This window comes from Equus asinus, chromosome 21 (assembly GCF_041296235.1).
Source record: "Equus asinus isolate D_3611 breed Donkey chromosome 21, EquAss-T2T_v2, whole genome shotgun sequence".
In the NCBI taxonomy this organism is placed as follows: Eukaryota; Metazoa; Chordata; class Mammalia; order Perissodactyla; family Equidae; genus Equus; species Equus asinus.
The window spans coordinates 29,723,726-29,745,227 of NC_091810.1; positions in this window are offsets into that span (position 1 = coordinate 29,723,726).

Below are 21,502 nucleotides of genomic sequence, written 5' to 3' on the forward strand. Positions count from 1 at the left end.
TGGCTAAACCTGATCTGTCTCGACTGATGCTGTTGCTTCCTCCACATCGTTGATCCCACTTCTGTGAGTATTCATACGTCCAACTGCAGAAGAATTAATGTGTTTGATTGTCACCTGCTGCCCTGGACACACTAGGGGTCTCACAGGGTACACCGTGTCCACCCTTTCTAAAATCATAAGGGTCTGATTCCCTAAACACTTCTGGGCCCCAGGATTTTAGCCCAGGAGCTGTGACCTTGGAATAAAGATCATATTAACAAGTATCATTTATTGAACCCTCACAGTGTCCCCGGCACTTCACGTGAATTGTCTCTTTTTATCTTCATGGTTTCTCATTTCATAGATTATTCTCATTCAACAGACGAGAAAACTGAGGTTCAGATAAGCGGCTTGCCCAAGGACACGCGCTAACGTGTTCATCAACTGAACGTTCTTGTGGACAGATAAGGTGTTATGATGACATTGAGTTTTCCTGGCCAGATACACAGAATTTAGGGACTATTCGGAATGTCCAGCAGAGAGGAGACAGATTCATCCAAATTCTTTGTTACTGGTACTTTATCTTATGTCACATCCCCAGCATCACAAACATCGCCCTACTCTGTGCTCACAGCTAACGGTTGAGCAGCACATAGTAGGTTTCAACCATGAACCACGTGTTTTTGCTCATTTTATCCTCACCACAACCCTATAAAATGGCAACTGTTGTCTCCCCTCTCCCATCCCACTTTACAGATGGGAAGTCTGAGCCCACAAAAGGTGACTTAACTTGCTTTAAGGTCACAATACCCCTGAGTGGCCAGGCTGAGACTGGAGCCTGTTCTTTCCACAGCTAAGCTGAAAACCCCCACCTCTTCAGCTCACTCTGAAGCTCAGAATTTTCAAAATTCACAAGACACAGGAAAAGAATTAAATTACAGCCCATGTAACACAGCAAAAGAAAACTTTCCAACCACAGGTCCATAAATCTTCACATCTCCTAACCCAGTTTATGGAGCCAGCACCCTAAGAGGGGCCTCATTCCATTCTGGGTTGGAGCCTGAAGACCGGCCACTGAGGACCCGGCCGTATTGCCAGCACAAGATTCACGGCGGCTGGAATGTCTCCGTTACACACCATTCCCGGTCTTCTCCTTTGTCTCAAAATCTCGGGTTGTTTCATGAAGGTGGCTTCAAGTTTCTGTATTAAATCAGTAGATATTTGCTTGAGTTACAGCCATGTACCAGGCCATTTCTTGGCAGATAGAGACAGACCAGTGACCAAATCAAGATCTCTGCTCTCAAGAAACATGTCTAGCAGCAGAGTGGAATAGTCACTGAGAAAATCAAGGGAAATATGGTACGTCAGTGACTGCTGATGGGTCCAGGATTCTTTCTGGGGTGATGAAAATGTTCTGGAATTAGATAGTGGTGATGGTTGCACAACCTTGAGAATATACTGAAACCCGCTGAATTGCACACTTTAAATGGATGCATTTTATGGTACAAAAATTTCATGGAATTTTGTGGTGAATTGTGTCTCAATAAAAATAATATGATACATCAAGTGGTAATAAGAGATTAGAAGGAAAGTAGAGCAAGGCGAAGAGCCAGAGAGTGAGTGACAGAGGGGCGTTGCGTTCAACAGAATGGTTAGGGAAGATATAGAAGATGTTGTTGACATCCTCCCATCTCCCCTCTGTCCACCTCAGATTCACCACTGGGAGAATTTTGGCTCTGTGGGCAGCTCCCCGCCTCCAGCACCTGCAGAGCGCTGACTGTGTGCCCAGGCGCTTTCTTCCCTAGGATGGAATTTTCCCTGTATGGGCAGTACAATCGGGAGAGCTAAGCGATGGGAGAGTGTTATGGGCTGAACTGTGTCTCCCCCAAATTCCCATGTAGAAGCCCCATCCCCCAGGACCTCAGCACGTGTCTGTATTTGGAGAGAGGGACTTTTAAGAAGTAAGTAAGTTAAAATGAGGTCGTTAGGATGGGTTCTAGTCTAATCCGACTGGTGTCCTTACAAGAAGAGGGAATCTGGACACACAGAGAGACACCAGGGCTGTGCTCACACAGAGAAAAGGCCATGCGAGGACACAGAGAGAAGGCGGCCATCTGTAAGCCAGGGAGAGGAGCCTCATGATACATCAAACCTCCTGATGCCTTGATCTGGGACTTCCAGCCTCCAGAACTGTGAGAAGATGCATTCCTAATGTTTAAGTCACTCAGTCTATGGTATTTTGGGAATAGCAGCCGGAGCTGACTATGACAATAGCCAAACCCACAACTCAAGCATGTGCCATCAGAACACCTAATGTGAGGAAGCCACAACCAGCCATCGCTGGCTTGAGAGATGGAAATGGGGCCATGAGGCAAGGAATGCAAGCACCTTCTAGAAGCTGCAAAAGACAAGGTGACAGATCCTCCCCCAGAGCATTGAAAAATGCATGCAGCCCTGCCAACACCTTGTTGTGAGCCCAGTGAGACCCATTTCCGATTTCTGACCTGCAGGACTGTAAGATGACAATTGTGAGTTGTTTTAAGCCACTTAGTTTGTGGCACTTTGTTATAGCAGCAATAGACAACTCTCTCTACATACAGCTTTTGTTGCAACTGCTCAGCTCTGCTGTGGAAGTGTGCAGGCAGCCACAGACAACGTGTAAACGAATGGGTGCCGCTGTGTTCCAATAAAACTTTATTGACAAACACAGGTGGTGGCTTCATTGGGCATGCTGCCCATAGTTTGCCATCAGCTGGAGTATAGGATCTCTACCCCAGAATACTAAAGAAAGAGGTGGGGTTTTATGTATTAATATGGACCTATCTCCAAGACATTATTAAGCAGAAAAAGAAATGTGCAGGAGACTGTGTTTATTTCCAATTGTGTAAATATATAGAGAGACAGATGTAGATTCACGCACGCATATAAGAAGCATGTACATGCATATACAATTTCTGGAAGGACACACAAGAAATTTTTCCAGGGGCTCCTCTAAAGAAGGAGACTGTGGATCTAGGGTGGCAGAAAGGCTCATGTTTCATTGTACACTTCCTGTACTGTTTGAATCTTTGAGTTTGAACCACGTGCATGTACTTTTTTTCTATTAAATAACAAGAATTAAAATATTTACAAAGCACCTCTTCAAAGCCAACGCAAGTATTGTGCTGAATGTCAATCATTGTTTAACTTGGATAGCACTTAAGAAAGCTTTTTACTCAAGTCTAATGTGGTTACAGAAAATCATGTGTATTCTGTGTGTGCAACCTAACGAATTTTTCCAAAATAAACACACCTGTGTGCCCAGCACTCCGAGGGAGAAACAGAACACACCAGCAACTAGAAGATCCCACTGCCCTGGATAGACGGTCCCCGAGAATCAACTCTCTCCCAAACCACAACAGCAGAAATTAGTTTTGCTTGTTTTCGTACCTAACATAAATGGAATCGCGTAGTATCTACTCTTGGGTGTCTGGTTTCTTTCAGACAAGTTTACGTTTGTAGGACTAAGTCTTATTTTCGTGTGTGTGCAGTTAGAGAGGGTCACTCCCACCTCCGGACCATTCTGTTGTGTGAATATGCCACCGTTTATTTCTCTCTTCTACTGTGGTTGATGAGCGTTGGGGTGTTTTCCACATCAGGACTATTATGAACGGTACTGCTTGCCATTTTTATCGTTAGCCCCCATTCAAATTCTGCTTAAGTATTCTTTGCCTTCTCCAAGATTCCAAAGATGTTCTCCTACTTTCTCGTCTAAGCGCTTCATCGCTTTACCTGTCCCGTTTAGTTCTGTCATCCGCTAGGAATCACGGGAAGGGTAAGATAACGTTTTTTTCCCCATAGAAATAGCCAATGGACCTTCCAGCATCCATTGAAAAGAGCTTTCTTTCCTGACTGCATTGCAGTGTCCCGGACTGGACGTTAAAAATATTTCAGACTTTGAGTGTTTTATACCTGAAAGTGACCAAAAACTCTAGAGCTGGCTGATGGATCGTCTAGGGGCCAGGACAAGAAGATCCTCTCTTTCTCTTTCTCTCTCTCAAACAAAATGTGTGCGTATGAACGTCTGTTAGGTATATATGTGTATATATAGGAGTGTGTGTGTGTTAGGTGTGTGTGTGTAGGTGTGTATACATGTTAGGTGTGGGTAGGTGTGTATGTACAGGTGTGTGTACCTACTAAGTGTCTATGTGTTGTAGGGTGTGTGCATATTAGGTATGTTTGTTTTCGCTGTGTGTGTATTAAGTATGCGTGTGCATTAAGGGGGGTGTGCATTGTGTTGTGTGGAAGTTCTGCCCAGGTTGCCAGGAGAGAGTTTCAGGCCCAGAGGAAGGAAGGAGGCTGGAATGCAAAGATGCAATCACTGGGGCCAAGGGCAGGGGACCAGAGAAGGTGGTTTTTAGAACAGGGGCGTGAGTTCAGAGCCGGCTGGCTGCACGAGAGGACTGACACTGAGGAGTCAGAGTTAGGGGTGAAGTTGTTTATGTGCCTTCACCTCAGGCCAGACTGTTTCCCTAACAGAGGCTCCTCTCAGAGGGACTTGAGTGGCTGCACCCATCAGGAGCTGGAATGCTGCTGGAGGGTCAGACGGGTCCGGCGAAGCCTGTGCTTCTAGTCGCCCACTCCTCCCAGAGGGAAAGACACACCATGGATTCTCTCCCTGTTCAGAGAGCCAGGAGGAGGGTAATTAGCTCAGACTGCCTTCTCGCCACTAGGAGCCTGCTTTTAGCTCCAAAAAACCATATCTTTTAATTTCAATGGGTGAATTTTCTCCACATCCACTTAAATAATACAAATTCTGCCGCCGAATTTTTCTAAATGTCTGTCTTCTGTGTAATTTTTATGTCATGCTATCGAGACTACTGCTTGAGATACTTCAGCGGATAAATTATTCTCTACTCCACTTCTGCAAAAAATTACACTCTTTGATGTGAAAATTATATGCACTTAGAGATATGCTAATACGAAAATGATTTCAGAAGTGCAGAAGAAGGGGCGGCAGCTGCCTCGGAGGCCGCTTTGGTCCCCTGCACCTGCGTCAGGCGAGTCCTGAAGGGGAGTGGGAGCTTGCCAATTCTTTTCACCCCGAAGTGGTTTTTAGTTTCAAAAGCCATTGATTTCATGAAATCTGATGGGGGCGATTCTAATGCAAAATATGACCATTTTTTAAATCTTAAGCGGCTGGGAGTTACTTGCAGCGATAAGCGTGGTATTAGGAAAGCTTTCATTCATTCATGCACGCATTCAACAACTATTTCTGAAAGACCCCCTGCTGGATATTCACAGAGAATAAAAAAGATGGTGTGTCTGCCCTCGTGGAGCTGTCGGAACTTAAGACAGTGAAGGTCCGTTGGCAAAGAACACTTGCAATCTGTTCTGGGTGAGGCCGACACTGCTCGAGGTGTGGTCCCTGTAGCATCCTTGGCAGACTGACAGAAGCACAGGATCTCAGGCACTTGCTCCCCAGGCCTGATGAGTCAGAATTTGCATTTTAATAAGATCCTCAGGTGATTCATATTCTCGTTCACCCTTGGCTACCCACTAGAATCATCTGGGGAGCTTAAAACTCTTCTGAGGCCCAGAGGGCCCTCGGAGCCAATCAGATCAGAACTTCTGAGGTGGCACTCAGGCAGCTGCAGAAAACCGCTGCTCTAGAGGGCCTGAGTCAGAGTTCCCGGGGCGGGATCCAGGAATCTGGAGCAAGCTGAGCAGACAAAAGCTAGGGTGCAGGACCCCTGGAGGAAGGAGATGGGAAAGGTCTTGGGTGTGGTGGAAGGAGGAGGCGGGATGAAGCAGAAAGGAGAATTCAGTCCGGAAGGGTCGGGGAGTCCTAAATCTCAGAGCTTTCCTTTTTTAACTTTTAATATTGACATCATTTCTGACTTAGAGAAAAGTTGTGAGAATCACACAAACTACCTAACACGCTTCACCCAGACCACTCAAGGCAAATTATCACAGTTTCTCTCAATCTCTCTCTCTTTCAGTACATATATGTGTGTTTGTATACACATAGACATATGACGTACACATATTATATAATATGTATACACACATATATATTCCCCCTCTTCCAAACCATTGAGAGTAAGTTGCAAACACGATTCCCTTTTACTTTAGCATGCATTTTCTTTTCTTTCTTTTGTGAGGAAGATTGGCCCTGAGCTAACATCTGTTGCCAATCTTCCTCTTTTGGCTTGAGGAAGATTGTTGCTGAGCTAACATCTGTGCCAATCTCCCTCTATTTTACGTGAGATGCCACCATAGGATGGCTTGACGAGTGGTATTAGATTTGCACCCAGGATCCAAACCTGAGAACCCCGGGCCGCTGAAATGGAGTGCGTGAACTTAACCACTGCGCCACTGGGCCGGCCCCTTTAGCATGTATTTTCTGAAAATAAAGACGTTCTCTTATATAATCACAGTACAATGATCAAAATCAGGCAATTAACATTGATACAACACTATCATCTAATCTACAGACCTTTTTCAGATCTTGTCAATTGTACCAATACTGCCCTTTATAATAAAGAAAACCCCAGATCATGTGTTGCATTCAGTTCTCATGTCTGTTTGGTCTTCCTGAGTCTGGAAGAGTTCCTCAGTCTTCCTCCGTGTTTCATGACAGTTTTGAGGTACACAGGACAGTTATTTTATAAAGAATTCTCCAGTTTGGGTTTGTCTGGTGTCTCCTCAGGAATGGCTTGGGTTAAGCCCCTTTGGCAGGAATGCCACCAAAGCGATCCTGTGTCCTCGGCACCTCACATCCAGATGTCGCAGTGTTGCTCTGTCCCATTACTGTGATGTTAACCTGGATCCCTCGGTTTGGATGCTCTCTGCCAGGTCTCTCCACTGTAAAGTTCCATTTTACCTTTTGCAATTAATTATATTATGATAAGATGCTTTGGGACTTCGTGAATATTCTGTTACTCCTCAAACTTTTGCCCACTGGTTTGAATACCTGTTGATGATTCTCGACAGGAGCAGTTATTATTATGACAGTTGCCAAATGATCATTTTCTAATTTTATCATTCCTTTGCTATTATTGTCTTTTTTTTTAACCATAAGGAAGAGCTTTCCCTTTTCTGTATTTGTTTATTTACTTAAATAAGTTCATGGATTCTTCTTTTATTTCATGTGTTACACATGTTTACTATTTAATGTTCAAATTATCCCAGATTTGGCCGGTGGGAGCCCCATCAACCTGGCTCCTGTGTGCTTTGGACATGTCCCCATCGATCTTTGAACACTTTCTTATTTTCTGGGACAATAGGATATATTCCTGGCTCAGCTCTTTCTTCAGGCCCATTGAAATATGTTGGGGCGGACACTTCCTGGGACGGCTTTCACAGTTTAACACCGAACTGATTGAACAAGGAGAATTTTCGTGAACGACATTGGTAGGACGATCCCCACCAGATTTTCAGAACATATAGAAGTGCCACACTTCACTTTCAGTAACAGCTGTTTTCCTGAAACTGCGTGCAAAGTGGAGTTTGGGGAGATTTAAAATTCTGTTTGAAATAATACAGTTGTCTTGTCTACACCTAACTCCGTAACATTTTTAAAGCAAGTTTCATTTATGGACTCTTTTCATGAGAGTTTAACTGAGTTCTCATAGAAACAGCAACTTTGATTGTCATTTCAGTTTTTGAAATGAGCCTTACCAGTAATACTGTCTCTTTGAACAAATAACAGTGTTGTTAAAACGGGCCCTAAAAATGGGCTGTGTTCTTACTCAGAGAGACTAGGCTTTTGATTAGTCGCTGTATATTTTCTTGACTCCAGAACTTTCTCTAGGGCAGAAGTTCTCATCTGAGGGCGATTTTGTCCCCAAGGGACATTTGACAATGTCTGGGGACATTTTTGGTTGTCACAACAGCATGGTGGAGGGTTTGTTACTGGCAACAGGATTGGGGAGGGGTTGCTAGTGGTTAGAGACCAGAGATGCTGCTAAACATCCTACAATGCACAGCACAGCCCCACAACCAAGAATTCTCCTACCTAAAATGGCAGCAGTGCCAACATGATGACCCCTGGTCCAGAGGAAAGGGCCCATGATTTGCCAAGTGTGCTTTGTAGAACCCTGCTCCCCAAAAGGGCACACTCAAAAAGGACCTGAAGTTATTTGGAAGATGTTGCGTAGTGTGGCTCAACCTTGGGGATTGACAACACACTCAGATATATTAAAGGCCCTGAGAAGGCCCACAGTCAAACAACAAAAACCTAAACAAACTTTGAGTTAACTAAGGGTATTCCAAATGACGCTTCCTCTGGAACGCTTTCTCTGTGAAATACTTTGTGAAATCCTGAACTGGCCTCTGATCTAGAAGGATACGCATGTCTGCTTTCTATCAAATTTAATAAGTCTGGCTTGTGGTCTCCAGGAAACAGAAGGAAGAGATTTGGAGGGACATCCCTGAATTCCTTATGGCAGATGCCCAGTAGATCTGGTTGTCACTGACTCTGTCTCTATTTCATACAAATGTCTAGAGGACAGATGTGGCACCAACAAGATGCTTTTAACAGCAAAGGTGTTCTCTTCTCCCATTATCCACAGGTTTTAATTACCAATTGTTGTGGACGAAACGGAGTTGCCTCAAAATTCATATGTTGAAGCCGTAACCCCCAATGAGCCTGTATTTGGAGAGACAGCCTCTAAGGCGGTAATTAAAGTTCAACGGGGTCATGAGGATGAGACCCTAATCCCGTAGGGTTGGTATCCTGATGAGAAGAGAGAGACTCCAGAGATTCTGTCTCTGCGCACGTGCACGGAGGAGAGGCCGCGTGAGGACAGGCCATCCACAAGCCAGGAAGAAAAGCCTCACCAGAACACAACCCTTCCGGCACTTGCTCTTGGATTTCTAGCCTCCAGAACTGCAAGGAAACAAATGCCTGTCGTTTAAGCCACGCAGTGCGTGTATTTTGTTACGGCAGACCTAGTAGGCTAAGACGCTGATAGCGATGTCATTGGAGTTATGATTTTAAAAGTTGAGGAAACTCTATCTTCAGGTGAAGTCCACAAAGGCACGTATTTCTCTGGATATGTGATTGTTTCCAAATTTGCATTTCAACTCTTGAATAGGTCTAATCAGTGTACGAATAGAAGCAAAGAGAATGATTAATTTTATCCTCCAAGTGACAACCAATCTCTGTTCTAGACCTTACTAGACGCAGAGAATATCTTGGTCAAGTTTACTTCTAGTTTTCCATGTGTGGCAGAGGCTGCTGGTCGCAACCCTCCTCCGTTCTCCCTTGTTTCTAAGTAACAGAACCCCAGTTCTCTTTGAGGTGGCAATGCACCCAACAAAAAGACAACATTTCAGTTTTGCTTACAATTAGGGAGTGTAGATGACTATGGAAATGTATGGGACTTTGGGACAGGCTGTGAAAATAGCTGATACACTGGCAGGTGCACTGCTTTGTCTCTCCCTCCTTCATCCTCTGCTGACGGGGAATGCACACATGGTACCTGGGGCTCCAGCAGCCATCTTGGGCCATTAGGTGACTCTAAGGAAGGAAGCCACTCACTTTGAGTTTAGCAAAGCAGAAAGATAGGAGCACGTATGTCTGATAACACCATGAAGCCACCATAGTATCACTAAGAATTCTGGTCCTGGATTTCTCTTATTTACGTGTCAGAAAAAAATTCAAACTTGTTTAGACTGTTATTTTGGGTACATACGCCTTTTCAGTTTTTAATAAATATGGTTAGTGATTTTCCAACTTTACATTCAATACACGTGTGTACGCGCACAACACAGACTCCCCAGAATTAGAAAATTGGTAAAGAACAATGCTCCCCTTTAGAAGATCATGTGCTCTCCCCTGAAGATAATTTATTTTCAATGACTACCTTCCCACAAGAGGTATTTCGCCCCCAGCAGAGGGAATGAGTTCTTTTGAAAATGGTACATGTTTTGTTCTGCTTCCTTCATATACATTCCAAAATAAATGAGCACTTTAGTAATTTAATGCATGCCGAATGATTTGTACCATATGCCCATGTCAGGAATAAGGGGATTCAGTGCATTCTCTTATCTGAGTGTTGAATTGGGCTCCTAAACTTCCTGGCCAGAGCGCTCCATCAGGTGGCATCTGATGGCACAGAGGAGCCTAGGGCAAGCCCCTGCACCTCTTCACCGCGGGAGAACCTTGCAGTATCTGTACTCAGAGAGGCGTTTGCCCCACTTTCAGGAGATTTACGTTCAGGGGGCTCTGAAGCACTATGAGTGGAGACTTATGGAGAAGAAGCGCCACGTGTCTGCTAAGGGAGATGGCCACCCTGCGCTCCCTTAGGACATTGCCCCGTTCAGGGTTACGATGAGTAGCAGCCAGCTCTTAAGAGTTTCCCTTCCTCCGCCCACCGCACCCTCCCTTCCAACCTCCCTTCAGAAGTAGTAGCAACAGTCAACATTTATTGTGTATTTGTTATATGATAACACACGCTCTATATCCTCCATTCATTTTATCTGTAGGTGCCATTATTAATATTCCCAATTTGTAGAGGTGCAAACCAAGACTTCAAAATATTATGCAAAATGACATCTGCAAAGACTCTATTTCCAAATAAGGTCACATTCTGAGATCCTGGGTGGACATGAATTTGTGGGAGATGCTATTCAACCCACGAGGGCCCAAGTTTTTAACTGTGGGGCTATACTTATGAATGTCTTATGGAAAAGCCATCCCCGTACGATGTTGAGATTTGACTGTGCCTGTGCCTGTGCGTGTGCGTGTGTGTGTGTTTGTCTCCGCCTGGGGACAGATTCCATGTAGAATGTTTAATGCTTCTCTGTGCGCACGTCCTATCCTGAAACACCAAGACGTATTCTCTTCAACAGGCATGAGGACAAGCCCAGCCCGTCTGGCTTTTACTGGGTGTCACTGCCCCATCTATCAGGCTTGCCTGTATCCAGAAGGCTGTTTTCATGCATTTTTATGGCTGCTGGAGACTCCATTAAAGGCACGTTCAATCAGCAATCTGACAGTGACACAGCCCAGTTGCTCACCAATTCTCTCTCTTGAAATTTATAGAGATCATAAAAGACTCGTAGGAAATCCTTTGGCCTCGGCATTTGGGTTGCAAAGTGTCTCCTTTAGAAGGCAATATGCCACCGAAGACTGGTTAGACACTTGGTTTTTGTGTTTTCTGGGGTTTGGGTCCTAAGCCACTTCCCACCCAGGCCCTGAGCCTCGTGCTGCAAAATCCAGGCTTGGGAGTGAGCGAGAGTCGTGACAAGGGTCCAAGATAGCGTTTCTTCATCTATTTGTTCCCTTTCCCACCTTCCCAGGGCCTGAGAACATGTTAGCAAGTCCTGACCTTGGCCATAGCTTGGCATCATAGCAAACCTAGAATTCCGCAGTGTGGAAATGACCCGCGTGGGGCCACTTGCGATTGCACGGCCTCCAGTACCCACTTCCTGGAGCCACATGCGGTGGACAGCCGGGTTTGCCAACTCCGCCTCCATGGCGGGTAAGAGCACCCCGACTCTGCCTTAGAGGTCCTCCTGCTTCATTTAGTGTCTGTGTTGCTGACGCCGCATCCCCTGCCAGCCCTCCGCCCTCCCCCCGCCCCCAGGGATGGGACCCACACCCACATCTGGACAAATCAGATGCCTTTCCAGAACTTCTGTTGGCACGTTTAAAAAGCTCACTTTCCGTGGGGATTGTGCTGTCCTGGGTCTGTTGCCTTCAGAACCCATCTCCTATTTCCTTATTCTTCCTCTACTCCTGCCTGGATCCCAGGGAGCTGGCCCCTGCAGGCTGCATTCCCCGGGCCCTCTTGCCAGCTGGCTTCCAGCTGGGTTGAGCCAATGGAAGGCACTGGGGGAGTCTGAGGGCGGAAGTAGGGAGAAGCTGTGGTCGTTCCTCTCCCCCTCTGTCCTGGGCAGTGTCTCCAGCAGCAGCTGCAGCTCCTCTGTGGCTCCAGCCTCAACCAAGCTGGTCTGTCCTGGCTCCAGTTTCTGTCAGGCTTCCCCAGGCCCTGCACTTCATTTACACCATCTTGTTCTCTTTGTCTCTCTGATATAAGGGAGGCAGTGCCTTCCTACTGTGGCCAATCTCTGGATTACTCAACATCCCTGGGTTGTCTTCTAAGCAACTCCAGCACCTCTGTAACCAATTCCCTGCATTAAATTTCCTCTGATGTAAATACCAAACGTGGTTTCTGTTTTCATGAGTGATACACAAAAAAAGTAGTCTGGAACTACAGCAGGCCACCACGTGGGGAGAGTTAGACTGAGAATGAAGCTCACAAGGAGGAAAGCAGAATTGAGAGAGAAAGAAAAAGAGGAAGAGAGACTGAGTCCTGATGATGTTTGAGTGCCTGGATACAGCTATGCCTGAAGCCTCTGGACTTTTCATTTATGTTAGCCAACAAATCCTACTCTGTCCCCACTTTTTTTTTTCTTGAATCACTTTGAGTTGGGTTCATGTAGCTGCAGCTGAGAAGCCTGTCATAGCAATACTGAATGTAGCGAGATGCCCATTAAGCATTGTTTTTTGTTTTATTTTGGTTTTGTTTTCAGCAAAAGGACTGCTTTTAAAATGTCCTTCTTCAGAGTTAGCAAATCACTCTAGAGCAGATATTTTTTTGGGGAAAATCATCAAAGATTCTTTACTTAGCCAAAGGTGAGGCAAATATTCACCTAGAGATCCCAGAGAGGACTTGAACCAAGGACTCATTTCACCATTCTGGGCTGCACTGTTTTGTTTTACAATTCTGATGTGTAAAAACCTATACATCATGGATGTAGATGTTAAAACTAATCAACTTGAATCCTTTATGTGCAATTTAGTCTGTTATTCTTCAACAAAGTTGAAAATGAGGGGGAAAAGCACATAAAAACAAACAGACAGGAATACTATTCAGCAATAAAAAGGAATGAACTCCCATCCTGCTGGCTGCTTCCCACTTGCCTCTGCAGATGAATCTCAGACCATTATGCTGAGTGACAGAAGCCAGACACCGCAGCAGACATGACATGTTATGTCATTCCAAGTCCAGGAAACTCTAGACAACACAAATCGAATCTATAGTGACAGAAAGCAGATCAGTGGCTGCCTGGGGACAGGAGCAGGGGAATTATTTGGGATGAGACACAAGGGAACTTTGTGGGCTAATGGAAATGTTCCCTGTCTTAATTGTGGTCCTGGTTACACAGGGGTATAAATTAGTCAAATTCATTGAAATGTGCATTCAGAAGGGGAGCATCTTATAGTTTGTAAACGACACCTCAAACAGTGTGATATTCTAAAAAAGTCAGTGTGTACCTTCAATATGATAGTGGTTTTCCTGCATGAAGAGCTGTGATTAAATCCACAGCATGCTTTCCCACGGCTGGTGTGTTAGAATGGAGGAAATAAGGTAAAGCAAATAAAACCACCACAGCCTGGAGGGGGAGTGTTGTGTTCAATGGGGAGAAGGCGTGGCTGGGCCAGAGAAAGCAGGGGGCTCTGAGAGTTCTTTCTGGGGGGCTCTTAGCTGGCACTTCCACCCCAATTCAAGCACTTGCTGCAAGCTGGGCAGGAGCCTCTGACAATAACTTTAGGGTCCATGGGTCTAGACTAGTACCCTGCAGAAGCCAAGCAGGGATGCGGGTGGGTGGGTGTAAATCCACGTTCCCAGCAGGTGGATGGAGTGGGGGCCTGAGAGCTTGGGGGCGGACAGCTGGCTGAGGCAACTGCCCACGTCCGTGAGGTTTTGTGGACCAGATGTCTTCACTGCCAAGACTCTTGGAAATTCTTTGGGAGTCAAATGGGTGATAACAAAATGGGCTCTGTGCAGTCCCCCCGATGGGCTTGGAGTCATTACAAGAGCATTAAAAGAATGCTAGCCAATTTTGGCCTCTGTCCTGATGAAGTGAGGCATTTGGTTATAATAAAATTCTGGCATGCGTCACTGAGCATCATGTGACCATGGCAGGAAAGTTCAAATGGTCCCGAAGGCAGGCCCCAGCACGGACGAGCCTGTGCGCAGTTACTGGTCGGAGGGGGATAAGAAAGAGTCTAGATTATGGGGTTGGGGTGTTAAGGAGTGACCCCCAGACTATGGCCTCAGGGGGGATGGCAGCAGAGAGCTCTGCCATCTGCCCCTTTGTGCTTTCTCTCCCTCCCACCTTTTCTCCCTTTCCACTTTATTCTGATAGGCAATGTGTTGGTTACATGCTCCTGTACACCAAACTGCACCCATATTAGCAGCTTAGAAACAACACACACTTATTATGCCACAGTTTCTGCAGGTTAGGAATCTGGGCACCGCTTAGCGGGACCCTCCAGCTCAGGGTCTCTTACTGCAAAAAAGGTGTCGGCCCAGGGTCTGTGGTCTCTCCTGAAGGCTCAGCCGGGTCAGGATCCACCTCCAAGTCTCCCAGTGGTTTTTAGAAGGATCCCTTGTGCTATTGGACTGAGAGCCCCAGGTCCTCACGGGCTGTTGGGAGAAGCTGCCTTCAGTTCCTCTCCATCAGAGCGAGCACGTGAGGACAGCCAGCGTGCCAGGTAGAAGTCACAGCCTTCTGTAACCTCTCAGAAGTGACCTCTACACTTTTGCCTCATTCTACTTGTTAGAAGCAAGTCCCTAGGTCTGCACCCAAGGGACGGAGATTACGCGGGGGCACGAAGAGTAGGAAGCGGGTTGCTGGGAGCCAGTGTGGAAGGCTGCCTACCACAGGCAACACACATTTATTAAGCCCCTACTGTATGCTGGGTTCCGGATCAAATGCTAAGATTCATCCTTCAAAGATGAGCAAGAGAGAGTTTCTGGCCTCAGGGGTGTTCCATTTTGGTGAAGAGCTGATCAGCTGAGCAAGCGGTTAACACAGGGTGGTGAGTTGACTGACAGAAGTTTGCAGTGGAGCCTAGCGGGAGGATGCTGGCTCTGGAGCCAGATTATCCCCTTTGTCATGAGAGGATGTTGGCCAACAGATCTAGTGGAGAAGAAGCCACAGGTGCTGCTGATAACACTGTTGTTTGCTGCCTAGATTCAAAATGTAAGGTGATGCTAAATTTCAGGTAAGCGGTAATGAAAAACGAGATGCAATTTTTGTTCCCATCCAAGTTCGCAGACCTCTTGAATTCCGCCCGCAGACCATGGGTACCATGCACAGCACTCAGAGCTCTCCCCTCTCCACCAACACATGGGTAGCTTTTCTCACTCAACCACTCTCTGGGATATCCCCAGTGACCTATACAGAGAAGGGAAGAGCAGGCCAGGGAGTCAGACAGGTGTAGACTGAGACTTGGTTCAATTGCTTTGTGGCTGTGTGGCCTTGGGAAAGTCACTTCACCTCTCTGAGCTTCAGTTTTTTCATACCTGTTAAATATGGATATGTAGACATATAGAGTTGTAAGGAATAGAATGCCTTATGTCAAGATCCTGGTACATAGGAAATGGTGAGTTACAATTTTTTTTATTATTACACATCATCTGAGTTCTATGCATCCAATTTTCAAGAACCAAATTAATACGTATTTCCTCTGTGAGAGCAATCCAGACCATTCCAGCTCATATCTCAGTTCCCTTCTTTAGAATTTCCCTTTGAGGGGCCAACCCGGTGGTGTAGTGGTTAAGTTCGCATGCTCTGCTTTGGTGGCACAGGGGTTTGCTGGTTTGGATCCTGAGCATGGACCTACACACCACTCATCAAGCCATGCTGTGGAGGCATCCAACATAGAAGAACTAGAAGGACTTACAGCTGTGTACTGGGGCTTTGGTGGGGGGCGGGGCGTAGGAAAGAGGAAGATTGGCAACAGATGTTAGCTCAGGGCCAATCTTTCTCACCAAAAAAAAAAAAAAAAAAGAAAGAAAGAAAGAAAAAAGAATTTTGCTTTGAAAATTTAGATTGGCACTTGGGTGCCAACTTTGGGGCCTAATTATATGTATATTTTAATGTGCTGGCAAAAACAAAATAGCTGCCACCATTTTCCGAGAGCCTAAAAATATCCAGAAAACGTACCAGGCATTTTACATACCTTACCCCATTTAAACTTGCATTAGTTATCTTTCTTTTCAATCTTCACAGTAACGTTACAAAGCAGGTACTAACGTTATCCCACTTTGCAAACGAGGAAACTGAATCCCGGAGAGAGGAATTGATCTGCCCAAGTTCACGAAGCTGGTTGGTAGCAAAGCCAGGAGTCTAACACAGGGCGGTCTGACGCTGGGGCTGCTGAGAACAGGAACCACACCTTCTTTCTAGTTTATTTTTGTCTTATTGTTGTTGTTTCCTGTCAGCATATAGCCCAGTTCCTCATCTATAGCAGGCCAACAGTCTGTGCCTAGTTGCTGGGAAACAAACAGGGAGAAAGAATGGTGCAGTGTGGCATGGTGGAGAAAGTTCTAGAATGAGGAGAGAGCCCTGGTTATCATCCCAACTCTGAGACTACCTATGGGTTTGTTGCTTTGCCTCTTTGGGAAAAGGTCCTCTGCCTCTAAAAATAAGAGGTTAGGTGCCCGGACCCTGGGATCAGCAGCCTGGACTCCAGTCCTCAGCTCTTCTGCCTTCTTGTTGTGTGACTTTGGACAGACCCCGGTTAACCCTCAGTTTCCCAGTGTGTAAAATGGGTGGAACACTCTCCTTGCATCCAGACGTGGTGGGAGAACGGAGCGAGATTGTGCATGTCTAGTATATGGCACTGTATCATATATCATAAAGCACTGTACTGCCTGGCACCTAGCATGTGCCATAAAGTGAGCTGGTGCGAGGCTGCCACTGTGGTTTGCGATGATTAGGAGGATTATTTTGATGGTGGTAGTGATGCTGTCCTGATTGTTTGGTAGAGAGCCTGGCGTGGGAGATGTCATCGGGGACATTAGAGCACTTGGCCGAGGGGAGCAAGGAGGCGAGGCTCCTCTGAGCTGCACAACACAGCCCCTGGGGCCCCTTCAAACCAACGGGTCATCATCTCTACAGCTGAGATGATTTTCCCTAAAACCACAGGAGTAGGCTGGAAAATAAGAGTTGCAGTCAATTAACTTTTTGTTATGTCTGCACGGTATTTGGCAGCCAGTTTGATTTTTTCTCGTGGATTTGGCCACATAAAATAATTTGAGGGGGGAGCGCATTTTGGCCACAAGGACAGCAAAGCATAGTTGGAGAGGGACGAACCTTGGCATGACACCAACATGCCTGCGAGTCCCTGCAGCCCGATTAGTCCCAGCTGGGGGGCTTGCAGATGCTACTTACCGGTGTGGAGCCTCAGTTTTCTCATCTGGAAAATAGAGAACACTGTTCTTCCTTCCCCGGCTTGAGAGATTGTGCACGCAGTGGTACCTAATGAACTTTCGATAAATGGGAGCTATTACTATTGCAGTTAACAATAGTGGTAAATGATATAGTTTCATCTTGGGTATATATTGCCCATCCTGGAAGCAAATTCACCTCTCAAATTGTCCGTGACATCAGCACAGTCCAACAGGAGGAATAGAAGATACTTTCATGATGTAGCACGCTCTGTTGTAAAAGATGTATTTTGGCTCTTCATCTGACCAGCCTTGTTATTAAAATTATAAGGTTGGTGATGCAAACCACACGATTAATCTCTTCCTATGAAAAGGTTCAAATAATATAATCCGTGCATGAAGATGTTTGAAATGGTATCATTTTATCATCCAAATTAGCTTTGCATGAGTTCCTTGCAGAAACTCAAAGAAAAAAGATCCCTTTATTCATGCCAGAGAGACCAGCAAAAACATTAGGAACATTTCTAAATGTCGAACAAAGCTCCACTGTGAATGGGAAACTGTGCGGGCGATAAATAAACGTTATCCAAATCTCATAAAAACCATAAAGGTAACTGGCAGAAATACTGAACTGGTCATTCACTCATAAATAAATATACGGCCGTCTTAAACATCCTGGCATATCCCGTTTAGTTGATTCATGGCCATTCACTGAAGACAAGGATTCCTGCCTCGGAAGATTTAACAGCCTGGGCTATATGTCACTGTCTTGTTAACCGTCCTGGAGGTGGGATCAGCTTTGGTTAACTGGCCTTGCTGACACCTGTGTTTAGTTAGAGGCTTGGCTAACGATGCCCGGAACTGTGTGAAGATGACCCCCCTCTCTGTGTGCTTCCCTCAATCTCCTGAGAAAACCTCCTTGCTGTGGGGAAAAAAGTGCCCAACAAAGCAGTACATGGAAAACGCAGAAATTGTACTTTGGAAATAGCCCTTCAAACTGGGATTCCATGGCTAATGTATTGTTTTATCGGGATTTTCTTAGCCCTCGTGCAGTGGGTTCTTGTAAGCACTTGGCAGCTCAATGATCCACCTTGGTTTCCTTCTTACTGTGCCTCTCTAGTTTGCTGTTTGCCCTCCATGGCTAGGCCACTCCAGAGGGCAAATGTCTATGGTTTGGTAAATAGGTTTCCTCTTGCGTGACATCTCTGATCGATTGGTGGTGTCTGTCAGAGTGCTATGTGGAGAAGGAGTCTGCTGCCTCCTCTGGGCTCAGCGGGGAAGAGTGCTGTGATTGATTAATGATGTCTGCCACAGCTATAGGACGGGAGAGTGGTGGGGTGCATGCCATCGATTTGCAATCCTGGCCTCCTAGATAATCTGGCAATGTGTTTCAGATATGACAGGAGGGTGTGGAATGGTGTGACAGCCAGTCTTTGATGTTTTTTTTCCTGTTCCGCTAGTACAGGGTAGAGACTGGGGAGTTGGGGGGCTTGGGGTTATATGAGAGCCCTTTGAAGTGTCACATGGGGGTGCTCTCCCCCATTCTCCTCTAAGATACTGTGCAGCTCCAGCTACTAGGTCTGGAGTGGCTCCTGTTCTGAAAGCTCAAGCTTGTCTTCCCAGCTTGCCTCCATTGCAAATTTTTGACAGTGGCCAGTGAGGAGCAGTAAGATGATGAGGTCGATTTCAAGGATTGAGAGAATAGTAACTTAGAAGATCCCAAAAAGTGTGGCTCCAGATACCAAAGGGGGTTGGGAGTAAGAGCTACTAGGATGTCAGGCATTTTACTCATAATTTCATTTACACTTTTCAAGGACTCTACGAGTTGGGTTTCAGTACACTTCCCCATTTTCCAGGTATAGAACCAGGAGCTCAGAGAGGCTGAGTTACATCCCTAGGTCACACAGTTAGTAGTATGTGCTGGAGCTGGGAGTCAAACTGGGTCTATGTGAGTTCCAGATCTGGGCTTTCTCCTTTACAAGTCACCCACCACTACATTAAACTCCTAGACTCTGGGGGATAGCGGTCAAAGACATCCAAAGCCCAGAGGCTGAAGACATCAATAGCAGATGCTGATTTCTTCGCCTCCCAAAGCCCTCCATCCCCGCACCCGCAGAACCTGGTTCTGCCCAGGCACTGGTCCAGCCTGCCTCTCTCAGGATAGGTACGTCTGCCTCCCTTGCTGCATCCGGAATGGAGAGATTTCCAGGATACGGTACCAAGGCCATGTTTGGAAAAGGCACCATTTTAGAACTCATAAACAGCCATTCAACTCAGCCAGCCAGACTGGGGAAGAACCACTCCAAGAGCATCTGCTCCCTGCAAAGCTGATCTGAGGGAGCCTGACTGTCTTGCTTCCTGGAAACCAGGCTGAGCAAAGGGAGGAGCTGCCGAGGAAGTAGGAGATTCTTCTTCTAAAGAGGCCTCAGGGATTCAGTGAGTCACTTCTGAGGTCTCTTGTTGGACGAGCGATAGCATTTCATCTGCTCGTCACCGGAGCCGGCAGAGCACCATGTGCTAGATGACTTCCCGCAGTTCCCCTGCCGAGAGAAAGCAGAATAGAAGACTCTTGCTTCTTAGCCTTAGGAGACCGGGGAGGCGGGGGCAGCGCGGCCACTCTCTCCTTTCTTCTGGGAGTTGTGACATGGAGTCTAACTGCTGTCAGCACACTCTCCAACAAAGGCCCTGTGACGCCTCGGTCTGCTCTTGTTGGAGAGGGGACAGCACAGGCTGCTCCCACCCCACACCCTCGTGTCGCTTAGGACAGTCTGACTATAGCAACAGCCCCCACCTCAGCGGCACGTCAGGTCACAGTCTGATGCTGCTCCGTGCGGTGGAGCTGGGAAGCGGGGATCTGCTCCCCTTCAGTCATTTGGGGACCCACGCTCCTTCTACCCTTGGTTCCACCATCCCTTAGAGTCTCTGAGTCCTTCCCTGAACTCTCTGGCAGATGAGAGAAGAAAGGGGATCTGCCAGGGGCCAGGCCTGGAAGGAGCGTCGCTCACTGCTGCCCACATGTCATTGGCCAGATCTCAGTCATGTGGCTCCATCTCTTTGCAAGGGATACTGGGAAATATGGTCCAGCCGTGGCCCCAGGAGGAAAAGGAGATGGAACTTGGTGCACTCATAGCATAGCTGTGTCAACTTCCATCTTAAATGGCCAAATCCCTGTGTCAAGAAAACAAACAAATCAACAACAAAAGGGATAGCCCCAGCCCAGACACACTGTTATTTACTCTTGAATAGGGGAATTTTCCAACTCTAGAGTCTAGGCCATTGCTTCTTGGAACAAGGTAAACACACGGTCTCTTGAAGTTATATGCTGAGTGCCAAAGGGCACAGGTACCCATCAGGGCGACAGAGGGAGTCATGTAGGTACAGCAATTTTGCCTAAAGTTTTAAGAGAATTAAAAATATTGAATTTTGACTTTCTTAAAAGGTTTAGGCACAAGTAGACCTAAGAAAAGTCAGGAGTTTCTGTTGTTCCCTGGGTTAACAGTCTTAGATGTTTAAGGCTCCCCTTATGGACCCGAGGGCTATTCCTCCTTTTTTCTTTACATTTAGGGGAAGTCGAGGAAAGTGTCTGTGGAACATTTGATTAAAGATGTGTCTGTACCATCCTTTCCTCAGTTCTAAGTCAGGGGCATTCCAAATTCAATGGGGAAAATGAGCTGGGAGCTTACCCTAGATCTAACGGTACGAGCAATATTTTCTGAACCAAATATGAATCAGGCGGAGTGCTGGGGGCTTGCGTGTCTTCCGGTTGTCAATTACTGAAGAGCAAACTACCCTAAAACTAGGTGACTAAAACAACCACTTTATTATCTTATGATTTTGTGGGCCAGGAATTCAGGCAGGGCTCAGCTGAGTGAGTCTTCTGGTCTTTAAGACATCAACTGAAGTCACTTAGTGGCACTGAGCTGATGGTTAGGCTGGTCTGATGGCTTCAAGATGGCTTTACTCAAATGTCTGGCACTTTGGCACAGACAGCTATGAGACTGGGCTCGGTCAGACCCCTCTCTCACGTATGTGGCAACTTAGGGCTCCAAGAACAAGTGATCTAGAGAGCTGGGCAGAAGCCACAAGGCTGCTCATGACCCAGCCTCAGAAGTCCTGAAACACTGCTTTGCCACATTCGTTGGTCAAGCAGGTCTCTAAAGCCAGCCTAGATTCAAGGAGAAAGGAATTCGACTCCACTTTCAATGGGGAAAGTAATAAAGGATTTGCAGCCATCTTTCATCTGCCACTGTGTGGATTCTCTGCCTTAATCTTCACAGCATCTCTAGGAGGTAGACATTACTTTTATTCCCATTTTACAGTTGAATAAACTTTATTTACTTGGTCAT